This window comes from Dipodomys spectabilis, unplaced genomic scaffold, assembly GCF_019054845.1.
Source record: "Dipodomys spectabilis isolate Male_0828 unplaced genomic scaffold, ASM1905484v1 ptg000238l, whole genome shotgun sequence".
NCBI classification, from domain to species: Eukaryota; Metazoa; Chordata; class Mammalia; order Rodentia; family Heteromyidae; genus Dipodomys; species Dipodomys spectabilis.
The window spans coordinates 2,745,633-2,761,489 of record NW_024870915.1 but is presented as its reverse complement, the minus strand read 5'-3'; the positions used below and the strand labels follow the sequence as shown (position 1 = coordinate 2,761,489).

At 33.8% G+C, this 15,857-nt stretch overlaps 1 pseudogene; it reads right to left on the bottom strand.

Annotated features, from left to right (window-relative positions):
* Positions 1-10,305: 10,305 nt before the first annotated feature.
* Positions 10,306-10,402, bottom strand: LOC122124508 (annotated as a pseudogene).
* Positions 10,403-15,857: the final 5,455 nt, after the last annotated feature.

Here is a 15,857-nt window from a genome sequence, read left to right as displayed (position 1 = left end):
AATAATGTTCACCTTGATTATCTTGAGAAAGAAGAATTGGTTTCTCAGCACAATAGGTAAGAACTTGAGTGAAAGAAACAAAAGTAAAAGTGAAGAACAACTCAACACATACATACAAATGAAACAAAACAAATGAAAAAAATTAATTCAGTACTCAAGAACCTGCAGGAAATGCAGAGATTAAAAAAAAAAACAGCTATGATAAGCTTATGAAAATCCTGACTATATGGGAGTCTACTGTTGTGAGGATAGTGGTTAAATCCCAGACTGGACAGAAAAATCTGTACACAATACCAGGCACCTGTTATTCTAAATTCTAGGAATAATAACATCAAGTGGACTGAATCCACCATCATTCACAAGTAGGAAGCTAGATTCTATCTGAAAATTAATCAGGATAACTTATGGCTGGGGGCATGTCACAGTGGTAAGAACACCCATTTAGGAGACACAAGACACTCAATTCAAACTCTATGGATATTAAATAATTGGAATAATTGTAACATTTGAGTATTTCAGTGGAGAAAAATCCATGAGATAGAGTAAACCCATGTTGCAATGCTTTCTACTTAAGTGATAATGTTATGTGGTACTCCAGACATAACAGAGTTACCTTGCAAATGAGCATGGATGTGCATTTGCGTGATAGAGATACTCTACTTACACAGGTGTAAATTAAATAGATATTTTTGGGTAGATTGTATTTCTTGAACTAAGAGGCTGGGTGATGTCCCTTAGCTTTTTCTCTCAAGGCTATCACTCTACTACTTTGAGCCACAGTTCCAATTCTGATTTTCTGTTGGTTGTTTGGAGATGAGAGGCTCATGGATTTTCCTGCCCAGGATGGCTTCAAACCATCATCGTCAGAGCTCAGCATCCTGAGTAAGCAGGATTCCATGCATGAGCCATCTGTATTTTTAATAATTTAGTAAATTGTACAGTTACAGAAGTTATAAATTTTCATTATAACCTGTATAATATATATGTGTGTATGTGTATATCAATGCATACGAATAGAATCATTTTAACATATTTTTTGTATCTATAGTAGATTTATGAAATCATTCATTGTTATGTAATTAAATGGAAACAAAAGTTATTGAGGAGCAAAACAAAGGGAATTATCACATGTTTCTTGTTGTTGAATGGAATATGAATTCCGAGAATCAGTTTGGGGAAACAATCTTTACTTTAACAAAATGGATAATGGCTATTAATTCCAATCGATTTATTTGCCCATATTGTGCATCCTCATACATGAATGTCAAAATCAAATCACACTTTTTTGCCTTGGTATTTAAATCACCAGTTATAATACAGGGCATAGATGAAGTAATCAAATAAAGTTTAAAATAATAATAAGTGATGCTATGAGTTAGAGCTGAAAATGATTTTAAATATGATAATAGCTAAATACATTGCATATTTCTTATTTTACTCTATTGTCATGTCCCTCATTCCCACATTAGGAAACTAGATAGAAGGTTCTATCTAAATTATTTGTACAATTATGAAAAATGTATTGAAAGAATATGGACACAGTGTGGTTTTAGTCTATTGAGACTTGTAGTAGGTAGTGTGTTTTTAAGGACTTGAAAAACGTTGTGATGGAGATAAAGGGAGAGATGTGCTTATTCAGGAAAATTGGCTGGAGCATTGCTCCCAGAAAGAGAGTGATGAGTTCTCCCAGAAGGATACAGTAAAATCACTTTCACAAACATGTTCACTGCTGCACTATTCACCGAACCAAGTTATGGAAAAATCCCAGATGCCCTTTGATGGAGGGATGGTTGGAGAAATTGTGCACATACACATAATTGTATTGCACCCATCCATTATGAAGATTGTTACATCATTTGCAAAGAAATGGATAGATCTAAAAATATGTTAAGTAAATAAAATCAGAACCAAACACACAAAGGACCCATGTTCTGTCGCGTATTTGGAAGATGGAACTTTATGCAAGTTTACACAACAGTATTAACAAAAGCATGCTATTTGCAGAAGAGTATTTAAACGATGAAATTTCTTATAAAATTGACCTTTTAATCCAACGAAATAAATATCAGGACACTGTCACTTGGAAGATGTGTGGGGAAGTCAAAGGGAAGGAATAAAGAGAGTTATGGAGGAAGAGTGTGAAAGCATAATATTCAATACAGATAGTTTGCAACTAGAAATAATAAATGTGGGGTCAGATTTGGAAGGGTATGTGAAAGTTATGAAAAATCCATTGTACTTATAAACTGATTTGTTGAATTGAAATTCCCTCATACAACTATTTAATATAAATATAATTAAATAAAATGGAGACATTTGATCTTAAGCTACGTTCTCTTACACCATGAGCCAATATAATGGTTTCCTCTTCAGAAATTTTCTTTGCAGGTATTTTCCTCGTAATGACAGAAAAGTGAACAACTCAATAAGTATCAATACATCACATTGCATATCCTAAGTAGACACAATATAAAAATCACAGTAAAAATGTTCGAATTCACCACATGATAAAATATCAGGTAGAAAGTATCAAATGCTGATTATTTTTCCAAGTACTATACTTGTGGTATCTAATTTTCTCCGCCCAATAATCCATAAACTGAAACTGCTTCTATTTTTATTTTTCAGACGATGATAATGAAGCCTTCAGAGTTAGAATTACTACTACAACATTGCACACATTGTAAGTGTTAGGCTGTGGCCCATTCCCACCATATCAAATAACCTCATTCTATTTTATGACTAAAATACCAGTACTTAGTCTACTAATTCTAGGAAAATTTCCCAAAATTATTGTGCACACTCTAATAATATTTCACTTTATCTTTGTTAGAAAGTAGGTAACTAAACTGGAGGCCGGTGGCTCCTGCCTGTAATCCTACCTACTCAGGAGGCTTAGGTCTGAAGATCCCAGTTCAAAGCCAGCTCAGGCAGTCAAGTTTGTGAGACTCTTATCTCTGATAAACCTCTAGTAAATCGGAAGTGGCACTGTGGCTCAAGCAGTAGAGTGCTTGCCTTGAGTGGAAGAGTGCAGGGACAGCGCCCAAGCCCAGAGTTCAAGCGCCATGACAGACCAAAAAAAAAAGAAAAAAGAAAAATAGATTAAAAAAGAAAATAGGTAACTGTAATATGAAACTCCAAGTCCGTAATAAATTTATACCTCCCTGGTGAAAGGAACTGTTAAATGATAACATTCTTGAATTCTAGCTCAAAATAGTAGAAATCATATTCTATCCCATGACTCAACACTGCACTGCCTCGGGACCCCATCTCTGTTTAACACAGTCATACGGAAAGAATGACCTGCCCAATTACTGATGGAAACAGACTGCAGGCCTTATGGACCAATAATTTCCACATTTTGGCTCAACAAAGTTGTTTACCATTGGAAGTATTCTGATTGCATTTTATACCCAACATTTTGAGAGAAATGTACTACTTTAAAATGTTTAAAGGAAAGACTGATATAAAAATCACATTTGACACCAGATAAATATTTTACTGTTCATATACCCAAAAATGCAGTCTGACCTGTGATTAATGTAAGGAAAGAGAGGTTAAAAATCATAGGGAAGGGGTGACACTCTCCAAAAAGATATGTACTTAATACGTGATTTAACTGAAACCCCTCTGTACAATAAAACTCCTCTTTACAATAAAAATTATTTTTTTAAAAATTAAAAATTCATAGATACCAAGACCTAAGCATGAATTAAAGACCCTCCAACTTGTAAACACAATTGTTTTAAAAAGACGTCAACACTACTGCATTTTTAATTCCTTATAATAATGATCATGATGATGAAAAACTATTAACACTTGAAAATAACTTATTTTCATTTTTTAGCTTTTTTTGTTTAATTTTTTTTATTAATACTGTACAGAGGGGTTACAATTACATGGGCAAGATAATGAGCACATTTCTTATCAAGCATTGTAGCCTCCTCCTTTGTTTCCCCTACCCATCCCTTCCCATCCTCCCCCTGCACCCCTCACCAAACCCTTCCCGTCCCTCCCAAAGTTGTAAAGTTCATTTTCTACATAACGACTTGTACTTCTCATTGCTGCAAGGGTCCACCTGTATCCCTATTTTTGAACGAATTGTTTTTCCCCTTCCCCTCCAAAAATTTTACCAACATCTAATACAGTGAAAGAACAGGTTTTACTGTGGGGGAGGGACGTACAAAGCAACAAAGAAATAATTGTATAAATGTGTTAGAATCAATCGCATGAATGAAAAAAAAACATTTGAATACATATTTTAAGGTTAATTTCCCTAATATCACATTATCTGACCTTTTCTGCTTGACTCAGACATCTGCTAGATATTGCAAATAAGGGAAACCATGGGACCTATGTTTCTTTGGGCTTGGCTAACTTCACTTAATATAATTTTTTCCAAGTCTTTCCATTTCAATATAATAATGGCTGTACATGACAAACGTACAGCCAGCATTATACTTAATGATGAAAAAATAAAGCCATTTCCTCTTCACTCAGGAACAAGACAAGGATGTCCATTCTCTCCACTTCTCTTCAATCTAGTGTTAGAATGCCTAGCTACAGCAATAAGACAAGATGCAAACATCAAGGGGATCCAAATAGGGAAAGAAGAAGTAAAACTCTCCCTTTTTGGAGATGACATGATCTTGTATTTAAAGAAACCTATAGACTCCACTCCCAAATTACTCAAGCTGATTCAAAACTTTGGCAAAGTAGTAGGGTATAAAATTATCCCCCCAAATCAATAGCTTTTCTGTATGCCAACAATGAGAAAAGTGTGTCTGAAATGAAGAAAGCAACTCCATTTGTAACAGCTCCACAAAAAATAAAATACCTAGGACTTAACTTAACCAAAGAAGTGAAGGACCTCTATGATGAAACCTTTAAAAACTTGAAAAAGGATATCAAAACAGAACTTAGGAAATGGCAAAAACTCCCATGCTCCTGGATTGGAAAGATCATCATCATGAAAATGGCAATTCTTCCCAAGGCTATCTACAATTTCAATAAGATACCTATCAAAATTCCAACCACATTCTTCAAGGTAATAGAAGAGGCAATCCAAAAATTCATATGGAACAATGAAAGACCCCGAATAGCAAAAACGTTCCTCAACAGAAAGAACACTGCTGGAGGAATATCAATACCAAATTTCAAACTCTACTATAAAGCCATAGTAATCAAAACATCATGCTACTGGCACAAGAACAGACCTCATGAGCAATGGAATAGAATTGAAAACCCAGAAATGAACCTACAGACCTATAGCCATGTAATCTTGAATAAGGGAGCTAAAAACAAATAGAATAGAAGAAAGACAGCCTCTTCAGTAAATGGTGCTGGCAAAATTGGTTAACTATTTGTAGAAAACTAAAGCTAGTTCCTTATATATCACCCTGCACCAGAATCAACTCCAAATGGATCAAAGACCTTGGGGTCAAAACAGACACTCTGAAAACATTAAAAGATGGAATAGGAGAAACCCTAGGACTCCTTGGCACAGGCCGAAATTTTCTTAATACAGACCCAGGAACACAACAAATCAAAGAAAGGTTGAACAAATAGGATTGCATGAAGTTGCAGAGCTTCTGCACGGCAAAGGACATAGTTAGCACGATCAATAGAAAACCCACAGATTGGGAGAAGATCTTCACTAGCCATACACCGGACCAGGGTCTCATAACTTAAGTATACTTGGAATTCAAAAAATTAAATCCCCCAACAACAAATCCTCAAAGAAACGACTGCCCAATAAGTAAGTGGGCTAAAGATTTAAAGAGAAACTTCTCTGAAGAGGAAAGAAGAATGGCCAATTGACACATGAAGAACTGCTCAACCTCCCTAGCCATAAAAGAAATGCAAATCAAAATAACATTTAGATACCACTTCACCCCAGTTGGAATGGCAAAAATCAACAACTCTAATAACTTATTTTGTTGAGAGTAGGACACAAAACACAAGATTAATCTTAATCATTTTAAAAGACCTTTATTTATACTACAAATTCACTCTTATAACTATAAAGATTCTAAAACTAACTGAAGTGCATAGACACAACGGAAATAATTTAACTTTATCATCTACATTCAAAGGACTCTGTTAATAGAAAAGAGTTATACTAATAATTAGCTTACCAAATTCACTTACATTCTTTTATTCTATTTCATTTAGTTTCATAAAAACTGGCTTTTCATAAAATGATGCATAAAAAGCCTATATACCCACTTACATTTTCATATCTTAATATTTATTTCAGAAATGTCTTTAGCTGCATAGTCAATGAACTGAAATAATACTTAAATATTCCAAGGCTTTTCAGAAATTGCAAGACTCTCTCTGGGATGTTATTTTTATTGGAAAAGATATTCAAAAAGATCTATTTGTTAAAGTTGTGATACTTACTCCCACAAAACAGTCATTAGTGAAGTTCCCTTTGCATGTACAAAACAACTTCACATATATTCACAATCTGGAGATGACACATGATTTTTGTTTGTTTATGAAAGGAATATCTAACAAGCATAACTACAATACTTATTTTCAGTCAATAAGATGGGGTATTCAAAAGTAATATGGGGTTGATTATCTCTTAGTGAGAAGAGATATGATCTTACAAAGAAAGTTATTTTCAATAGAAATCTGGAAAGAGTTTATTCACCTTGGATTTCACAGGAATAACCAGAAAGTAATACTTGTTTGGTCAAGTCAGTCAAACTTACTTCATGAGTGTAACTTAAATTTATAACCCATATAAGATCCCAGATACATATTTTGTACTGTCATATTATAGTAGTAACTTACTACTTAATTATTTCTGTATCTTCTAACCTAACATATAATAAGAGCTGAAAGTAGTCTCTTTTATATAACTTAATGTTGTAAATGCTTTGGTTATGATGATGTTATTATTTGACAAATAAAATGTACAGAAGGGTGGTTCCAATGAAATGACATGACAGAACACTGATAAATAAAAACATTACAACATTTAACTCTTTTCAGCCTCACCCTGTCGACATTGGCAAGCAACATTGCAACAGCACATGCACACATATACACAACACACATGTGCACACATGTACACACACATATACATGCATGAAAAATTCAGGGTTTATTGTACAAAAAAGTTCAAATAAAATATTAGTGATTAGGAGAAATGATAATTTGCCTTATTACAAAATAATACATAATCTAGTCACCACAGGTTTTACATTTTACCTACCTCTCCACATGTGACCACTTAATTTATTTCTAATTAATTAATTACCTAAATAATTAATTCATTTCTTTGGTGCTAACACTATGGCTTGAACTCAGGGTCTGGCCCTGAGCCAGAATTTGTTATTTTGTTTTGTTTTAGTTTTCTTCAAGGCAAGCATTTTTCTGCTTGTACCACAGCTCCATTTCTAGCTTTTGCTGGTTACTTTCAAATCAGAGTCTAATGGATTTTTTTTCTTAGTCTGGTTTCAAATCACAATCCTCAGATTTCATCTTTCATCTTAGCTAGGATTAGAGACATGAGTCATCAGTGTGGCTTCTACTTTTTTCTCTATACTTATGTAATGCACATATTTAGATAGTAATTTGAAACTGAAAGTATAAAAGCAAGATGTACAGTGATGATATTGTCCTGTCAGAAATTCAAGTTAGTAATGTAAAGTTCTTCTTAATACCATACACAAAAAATACCATGATATAATGTAAGAGAACTCATTATTGAATATATGAGCTTAGGAGCTTTCTAATAGATCCATTATTTATTGTTACCCAACATTAGAAAAAAAATGTATAATGTAGTAGTAAAATAGAAGTCCTTTGCATGACTACTTAAATTCCTTGTTTTTTTAATGACACTTGATTTCATCTAAATAAGTAGGCCTGTCTATTGTCTTCATGTGATTTTGATGATTGAAAGTGCTTAATGAGAAGTTAAAATGTATTAGTAGTCCTTTGCTATCAATTCTCACTTTTTCTTCTTGGAGAATATAATGTTCAAAGCAATAGTTCAGAATCAGCAAAAAAAAAAAAAAGTTCAGAATCATGCTTCCACTTACACTGGAAGCATGATTGGCCTGACTTCTCTAGCTGCTTTCCTAGCCTGGACCTATTCCTTCACTGTACAGGAAAAGTGGGATTCAATTGATTTCAGTCACATCTGTTACTAGAATTATCAAGGATTTAGATTCTTATCTGTAATTTGGTCAAAGATGTTTCTCTCTATGTAGGCTACTAAAAATGTATGTACTAATTTCAAGTAAATACATACATTCTATTCCCATCATTTTTAAAAAATAAAATTTTGCTTGCTCAATAAATTGATCAGAGGCATGGATTTTGTTGCTAACTAGGTCATTGCACATCTCTCTTCCTCTCTCCTTCATGGTTCTCATAGATAATATGATTGCTCCATAATTATCCTAATTTATTTTGCTTTTATATTTTTGGTTGCATCATTTCATTTTCGGCTCTGCCATTCCCCAAATCATTTATACAGAAGGCATTATTTCATACTTTCTCATTCCTAGAAGGAGCTGCACATGAAAACACCACTGGTCCTCATTTTCAGTCTTTACCTTTGAATACGGTGTAACATCTTTCCTCTGCTCTCCATCAATTCCCTACACTCTAGTTAGAATAATTTTGAATAGTAAAAATGGAAAAAGAGAAAATAAATCATGGTTAAAAACATAAGCAAGAATTCACCAGATATTTCTGACCAGTTCTACCAATGTGAATTATTAGGGAAATACATGGACACCTCATTCCCACTGGGAAATACATGGACACCTCATTCCCACTGGTATCAAAGTCTCTGGTTAGGCAATTCTGATGAAGATGAGGAAAAGGATGAAAAAGTAAGGAATGGTATCAATTACAAGAAAAAAATGGAGAAGGACCCAAACAAATTTCTTTGGGCTGCTGAAAATGATCGGCTTACTACAGTGCGGAGACTACTTCAAAATGGCCACTCATGTGAATACTAGGGATGACAATGTGTATACCCCTCTTCATCGGGAAACCTGCAGTGGACACTTAGACATTATCCGTGAGTTGGTGGCTCAAGAGGAACATACAATAACTGTAGATGCCTGGACACCCCTGCACAGTGCATATATGTGGAATAATACCAGAGTGGCTTCTTTTTTACTTCATCATGATGCAGATACCAATGACAAAACTAAAGGCCTCTTGTCCCCCTTGCACCTTGCTGCTGAGAATTGAGATAGCAAAGATATTCTGGATCTCCTCCTGTTGAACCATTATGTCAATCCAGGCCTGAAGAACAACTTGGAAGAAACTGCATTTGATATTGCCAAAAGGATAAATATGTATCACTACCGCTTGGAAGTTGTGGAAGGCTTTACGAATTGTTTTTCTAAGTTCTAATAGTTCAGTTAAGTTTCTTAAATTTCAAAAATGCCAATCCATCCTTTGTGTCCATACAAAATATTTTCACAATACAAATAACAGCAATCAATATCTTGTTTTGTGGGGTTTTTTTTGGTCAGTCGTGGGGCTTGAACTCTGGGCTTGAGCTCTATCCCTGCACTCTTGAGCCACAGCTCCACATCTGGTTTTCTAGTGGTTTATTTGAGAAAAGAGTCTTATGGACTCTCCTGCCCGTGCTTTTAACTGTGATGCTCAGATTTCAGTCTCCTGAGTAGCTAGGATTATAGGCGTGAGCCTCCAGCACCCAGCAACAGCGATATCTTACTGTAAAAATTCATGGATTCCGTGGAATTCTTCCAAGTGAATTGCCTGCCTTTGATGTCAAAATGTATTCAAGAGTTTTTGTATATATCTATAATGAGTTCTGCAGAGTGTGTGATTTCTTAATCAGAAAGAATTTTCTTACCTGTTGAAATCAGTAGTACAGAAACTAAAGTATTTCTGATGCTTGGCTGGAAAAGTATATTTTAAAATATTCTACATTCTATGTTTGTATAATGCCTATAATCTATTTTATTCTCTCCTAGGTATACTCTGAATTCTACATTGTTTTATAATATATAGGTTCATTATTGTGTCCTTTCAGATTGCATTCCATATAGAAACAGTTTAAGATTCATTTTTTTCCTAGGTCCTTATAGTATTATATTTCTTTGGGATAAAATGTCAAAGTTGTATAATTTCAAAAGTTTTGTAAAGTTTATGCTACATAAAGGCTTTTCTAATGTGAAGATTTAATACACTGATGTCAAACTAACTTTTAATTATATGAATTATATGTATTGATACACTTGTAATTTTGTAATCAACTTTTTAATAACTTTTTTCATTTCTTGTATCTGTAGAATGAAAAATATGGAATACTTCACAAATTTTCATCTCATCCTTGTGCAAGTGCCATGTTAATCTCTGTATTTTAATTTGGGTATATGTGCTACAGAAGCATGTAGTATCCTCTAAATTTAAGTAGTTAATGATTCAAACTTTATACAGGCGTATATCCTTGGTTGCCTAACAATGCTATTGATCTTATTTCCCTAAAATTCTGTGAATATTGGAAAAAAATTATATTGTTCAGTCGATTGCTCACATATGCAATTTTTTTTATCCATGACAATTTTAAGTCTTTTTAATGTGGGATTTAATCGTACTTTCAAGTATTTATATATAGGTCCAAAGTTGATGGCTTTTTCACGTACTTATTTATCCAACTGAGCATTGTGGAGCTAATGGATTCAAAGTAAGCCTTGCTTAAGAGCTACTTCTAAACTTCTACAACTGAAATTTTCCAAATGTGGTCTTACTGACACAAATGTTTACCTGGTCCTTTACTCTTTTTCCCTGTAGGAACAGACCAACCAGAATATCTTACCCTGACAGTATAGATTATATTACTTGAACAAAATTAATCTTAGTTACAAGGTATCATAGAGAGAGGAACAGTTCAGACAGAACTTTTCATACTAAAATATAATTAATCAAAATATAATTGTTTATTATACCTACCATTTCAAAAGTAGCTAAAGCCAAGAAGGTGAAAAAATTGTTCATATGCATGATGACCTAATGTCCTGGCCTGTCTATCATCCAACCAGGCAGGAACTTACACTGCTGCCTTTCTATAACCAAATATTTTCATAGTTGCAGGAGGAGTCCATATGTTTCTCCTCAATATTAGGCTTTAAATTGATAATGTATTAATCATAATATTTCCTCTTACCTCCAGGCTGTAAATCTACAAGTGGTAAAGCTTTAGGTCTAACTCTATCAAACACTGAGGTAGAGATAATGCAATAATACTTTAAAACAGAGTTGCCTTTGATACACTAACTACAACAGAACAATGTAAAACACGTGCCTTTTCATTATGTTATATATTATTATATATTTTATATTTATATGTGCTGATTTTTTATTTCACACAGTGAAACTTACTAGAATTAGTTGATAATTTGACAAACATATTGATATTTATTTATTCCAATAAAGAGAATTGGAATGTAAATAATTAGGTTTAGAATATATATTAGAATATAAAAAAATAGTGCAATGTCTTCGGCATAAACTTGTGATACCTTCTAAGTTTTCTTGGTCTTCTGAATTCACAGGGTAAAAAAACAATGTTGTTTTCCTCTAATCTATAAGGGATTTTACTCTGCTGCTCTAGTTATTGCTTTAACTCGTTATTCCCAAACTGTTTTTCTCCATATTTCTGAAGCATTCCTACTGATTATGGCCAAATTTTGCTGACATGATGTCTAAAAAAATATTATTATTCTGCAGAACCCGTGGGTCCTAGGATCCCAGGTTCCAGTTACCTGCATCATCAGATAATAGTCGCAAAACTTCTCACCTAGGCCTATGCAACATGCCAACAGAAAGTAATTGAAGACTCATCTCAATTTCTCATTTCCTATATTTCAGGACCCCAATTCCTCAAGATGAAGAAATTAGCAGTAAGCAATTTTATAATGCAAAGCAACTTAAAATAGAGGCTGAGATCACAAACTCTGAGAGAAAGTACTGTAATTCAAACTTTCAATTTACAGATGACAAGCCCATATGAGTGAACAAGATCACGAAGTGTCATAAGATTATTTTTAATATCCCTCCCCTATGATTAATGAAATATTTCAATCCAGCATAAGTGGGCAAAAAAAATAGTTCCTGGAAGGCTAGATCCTTAATTGGTTTAACAAGTCCCTGAAAACTTAACTTAGAGGTCAAATTTAATTCAGAAAAACATTAATTGAGAAAATCCTTAGTGATTCAAAATATTGGTACTTCAGTAAAACTTGGTTCTCTGGTATAAAAATGTTGTCATTCTCAAACCAATGATAACCTACATTTAATCTCCTGAAAATATATTCCTTTTCAAATAAGCTTTTTAATATCACATTTGCCAAAATAACATTTGACAAGTAGATGATAACTAGGGACATTACAAGTGTTTCAAGTGTATGGAGAAAGTTACAATAGAGTTGATTTATTTAACCACCACTAATTCCAAATAGGTTCAACCATTCATTAAAGTGGAGAAAGAGTACCACCCACCATTGTGTTGTTCAGTAGGTGCCTTCCAGAAATATGTTAAGTAGATCAGCATCCCATATTTCAAACCCAAACATTAGCACATAAAGGAAATTTCATTACTTAATAAGGTACATTTAATTAATTTATTTATTTTATTTATTTTTTTATTTTGAAAATACTGTACAGAAGGGTTACAATTACATGGGCAAGATAATGAATGCATTTCTTTTTTTTTTTTTTTTGGTCCAGTCGTGGGGCTTGAACTCTGGGCCTGAGCGCTCTCCCTCAGCTCTTCAGCTCAAGGCTAGCGCTCTACCACTTGAGCCACAGCGCCACTTCCGGCTTTTTTCTTTTTGCTTATGTGGTGCTGAGGAATCGAACCCAGGGCCTCGAGCATGCAAGGCAAGCGCTCTACCACTGAGCCACCTTCCCAGCCCATGAGTGCATTTCTTATCAAGCATTGTAGCCTCCTCCTTTGTTTCCCCATCCCATCCTTTTCCATCCTTCCCCTGCCACGCCCCAGACCTCCCCGCCACCCTCCCCACCCAACTAAAGTTGTAAAGTTCGTTTTCTACATAATGATTTGTACTTCTCATTGTTGCTACGGGTCCAACTGTATCCTTTTTTAAACGACTTGTTTTCCCCCCTCTACAAATTATACCGACATCAAATACAGTGAAAGCGGGGGGTTACTCTGTGGGGGGAGGGATATACAAAGCAACAAAGAAATAAACTTATAAATGCATTAGAAACAATCACATAAAAATAAACATTTGAATACATATCTTAGGGTTCTTTTCCCTAACATCACCAATAAGGTACATTTTAAAAAGTCACAAATATTTGCCTCATCATATGTTCTTTTATGTTTTCCTTATCTGTCCAATGTAGTAAGAAATATGACTTTAATTCTTTAATATGGTACTCATCATAGATATGACAAACATAAAATCTATCTTGTATTTCTATCATATTTATCTATAGTAGTAAATTTTAGTTTTCTTCTTTTTCCAAAACTTATAGGTAGTAGAAAATATTTTCCCATGTAAAATAAATTAATCACACCATTGTACAAGGGCATTTATAAAAATTGGTAGTTAGGAATATATTCTAAGCCATTTTTAAACTTTCTTGTTGACTAAAATTAATCATACAAATGGATGAGAATTAAATTATGTTTAGGTGCTTTACGTCTCCAGCCTTTAAATTGTTATTGCAGATGAATAAGTTATTTAAATATAAGCTGACACCAGTTCAAGTATATGCAGGATTGAAACTCCATGGAATGTATATTAACCTTTAAAAGTATTAACAGACAGTTTAACAGAATGACTAACAGGAAGTTGAAACCAGAGAGTACGCAATGTACACATGTGATGAAGGAAGTGCAAAATCGGAAATAAATCTTGGAATAGGCGTTAGTTGAGAATCATAAGAGTGACTCTGACCTAGGAGCATTGGACAATTAGATGGATATATTTAATTGTAACACACTTGCACAATCTTTTGTAATTCAGTTAAAAACCACAACCAAAACAAAAACACACAAAAATCACAACCAAACAGAAATCTCTAGAGAGTATGAAATATGACCTCTCAAAATTTTAAGCAGTTTATGAAGAGCAGTCTAAAGAGGGCAGTTTGGGGTAGGGGAGAATTTTGAACAAATTTAAATAGTTTGTTTAAGGTTATAAATCACATACATCTACTGCAAATGTTATCTTTCTTCTGTGAGTTCTCTTTGTCTAACTGGATACTCTAGTCCTGAGACACACTTGATAGCTTGTGAAGGTAGAATGGAAGAAATAAGATCAAGAACCCATTACTCCAAATGTTTTGGCCTCCCTCCACTGCAGAAGCCAATACGCTTAAATAGTGCTTCTAAGAACGTGTTTTCTTACCTTTTCCATTTTCTAAATTCTTTGCCAAACCCAAAATTTTTTAGCTTATGTAATAAGAGATTTGTTCACTATCTCATGTTAATAAGGATTTTATTTTTTGTGAGCCACTTAGAACTGTGAAATCATTTGTTTGAAGTATCCAATCAGTTATTTTTTCTGTGTTTCACTGCTTCACATGCAAAGATATTGTGGAACATGTTACAAACAGAGAAGTGTAAACCCAATACCTTCTTTCATTGTGGAGGGAACTTTCTCCCTAAATATTTTGATCCAACTTATCTTTTTCAGAGAATTACTGTTTGGTAATTAAAGGTTAATTCACAAAATTTGATGCCTTTTTTTTTTAAGAACTTTGAATTTAAATTCCACTACAACATTGTTTCACAGAGTGAGAGTACATTTCCTGCATAAGGACAATTCTCAAGGAAACCTACAGGATTTACAGCAAGTTTTCTGAGGTTTGTTTGTTTAGTGTGAAAAAGAGCCATCTTCACCCACATTGCTCCCTCTCTACCAAGTCTCCATCGATTTCTTTCAATGAAAGCCTATTCTCCAGGCAATTTTAACTTTTATTAATAGGCTAAGTTGTTAAAAAGTTTTAACAATTAAAATTTAACTGTCATAACTTTAATACTCTTTTGAAATTTTTTATCAGAACCGTGAATTCAACATTCAGGTAACTCTTTTGCACCATGGGTGAATGCAAAGTTCACTCTCCTTGTGGAAAAGAAATTCAGTCTAGAGTTCACAGAGTCTGAATGAAGGCCATGCAAAGGAAAAATATTTCTACATATGTGTAATATATGTTTACTTGTGTATGTTTATTACATATTATGATTTTTATTAATTATTTTGTATTTATTTTATTTTTACTTGATTTATTTATTTATTGTTTGTTGTATTTAGTGTTATTACACACATAATATTTAGTACATTTTGTATATCTATATCAAATTATACACAATAATTTAGGACATTGACTAATTTTTCATTAATACATTTTTAAGTGTTGAAACATGATATATAATTTAATGGAAGCATTTGTCACAGTCTTCACATGCTTAAAGTCTCTCCAAATATGAGCTTTGTCTTATTTGTCTTTGGACACTTCCTATAGGCATTTTTTAGATGATTTATACTCACAAGCCTTTTCTTGAGGATAGGCAATTTGAGGGATAAAATTGCAAGGCTGGGGCTAGAAATGTGGCATATTGGTAGAGCTTGCTCAGCATGCGTGAATGCCAGGGTTTGAATCCTCAGTGCCACATACTCAGAAAAAGCCAGAAACTGTGGAGTGGCTCACGTGGTAGAGTGCTAGCCTTGAGAAAAGAAGCTCAGAGACAGAACCCAGCCCCTAAGATTAAGCCCCAGGATTGTCAAAACAATAGGCCAGATGCCTGTGGCTCACAACTGGAACCCTGGCTTTTCGGGAAGCTAAGATTTGAAGACCACAGTTCAAAAACAGCC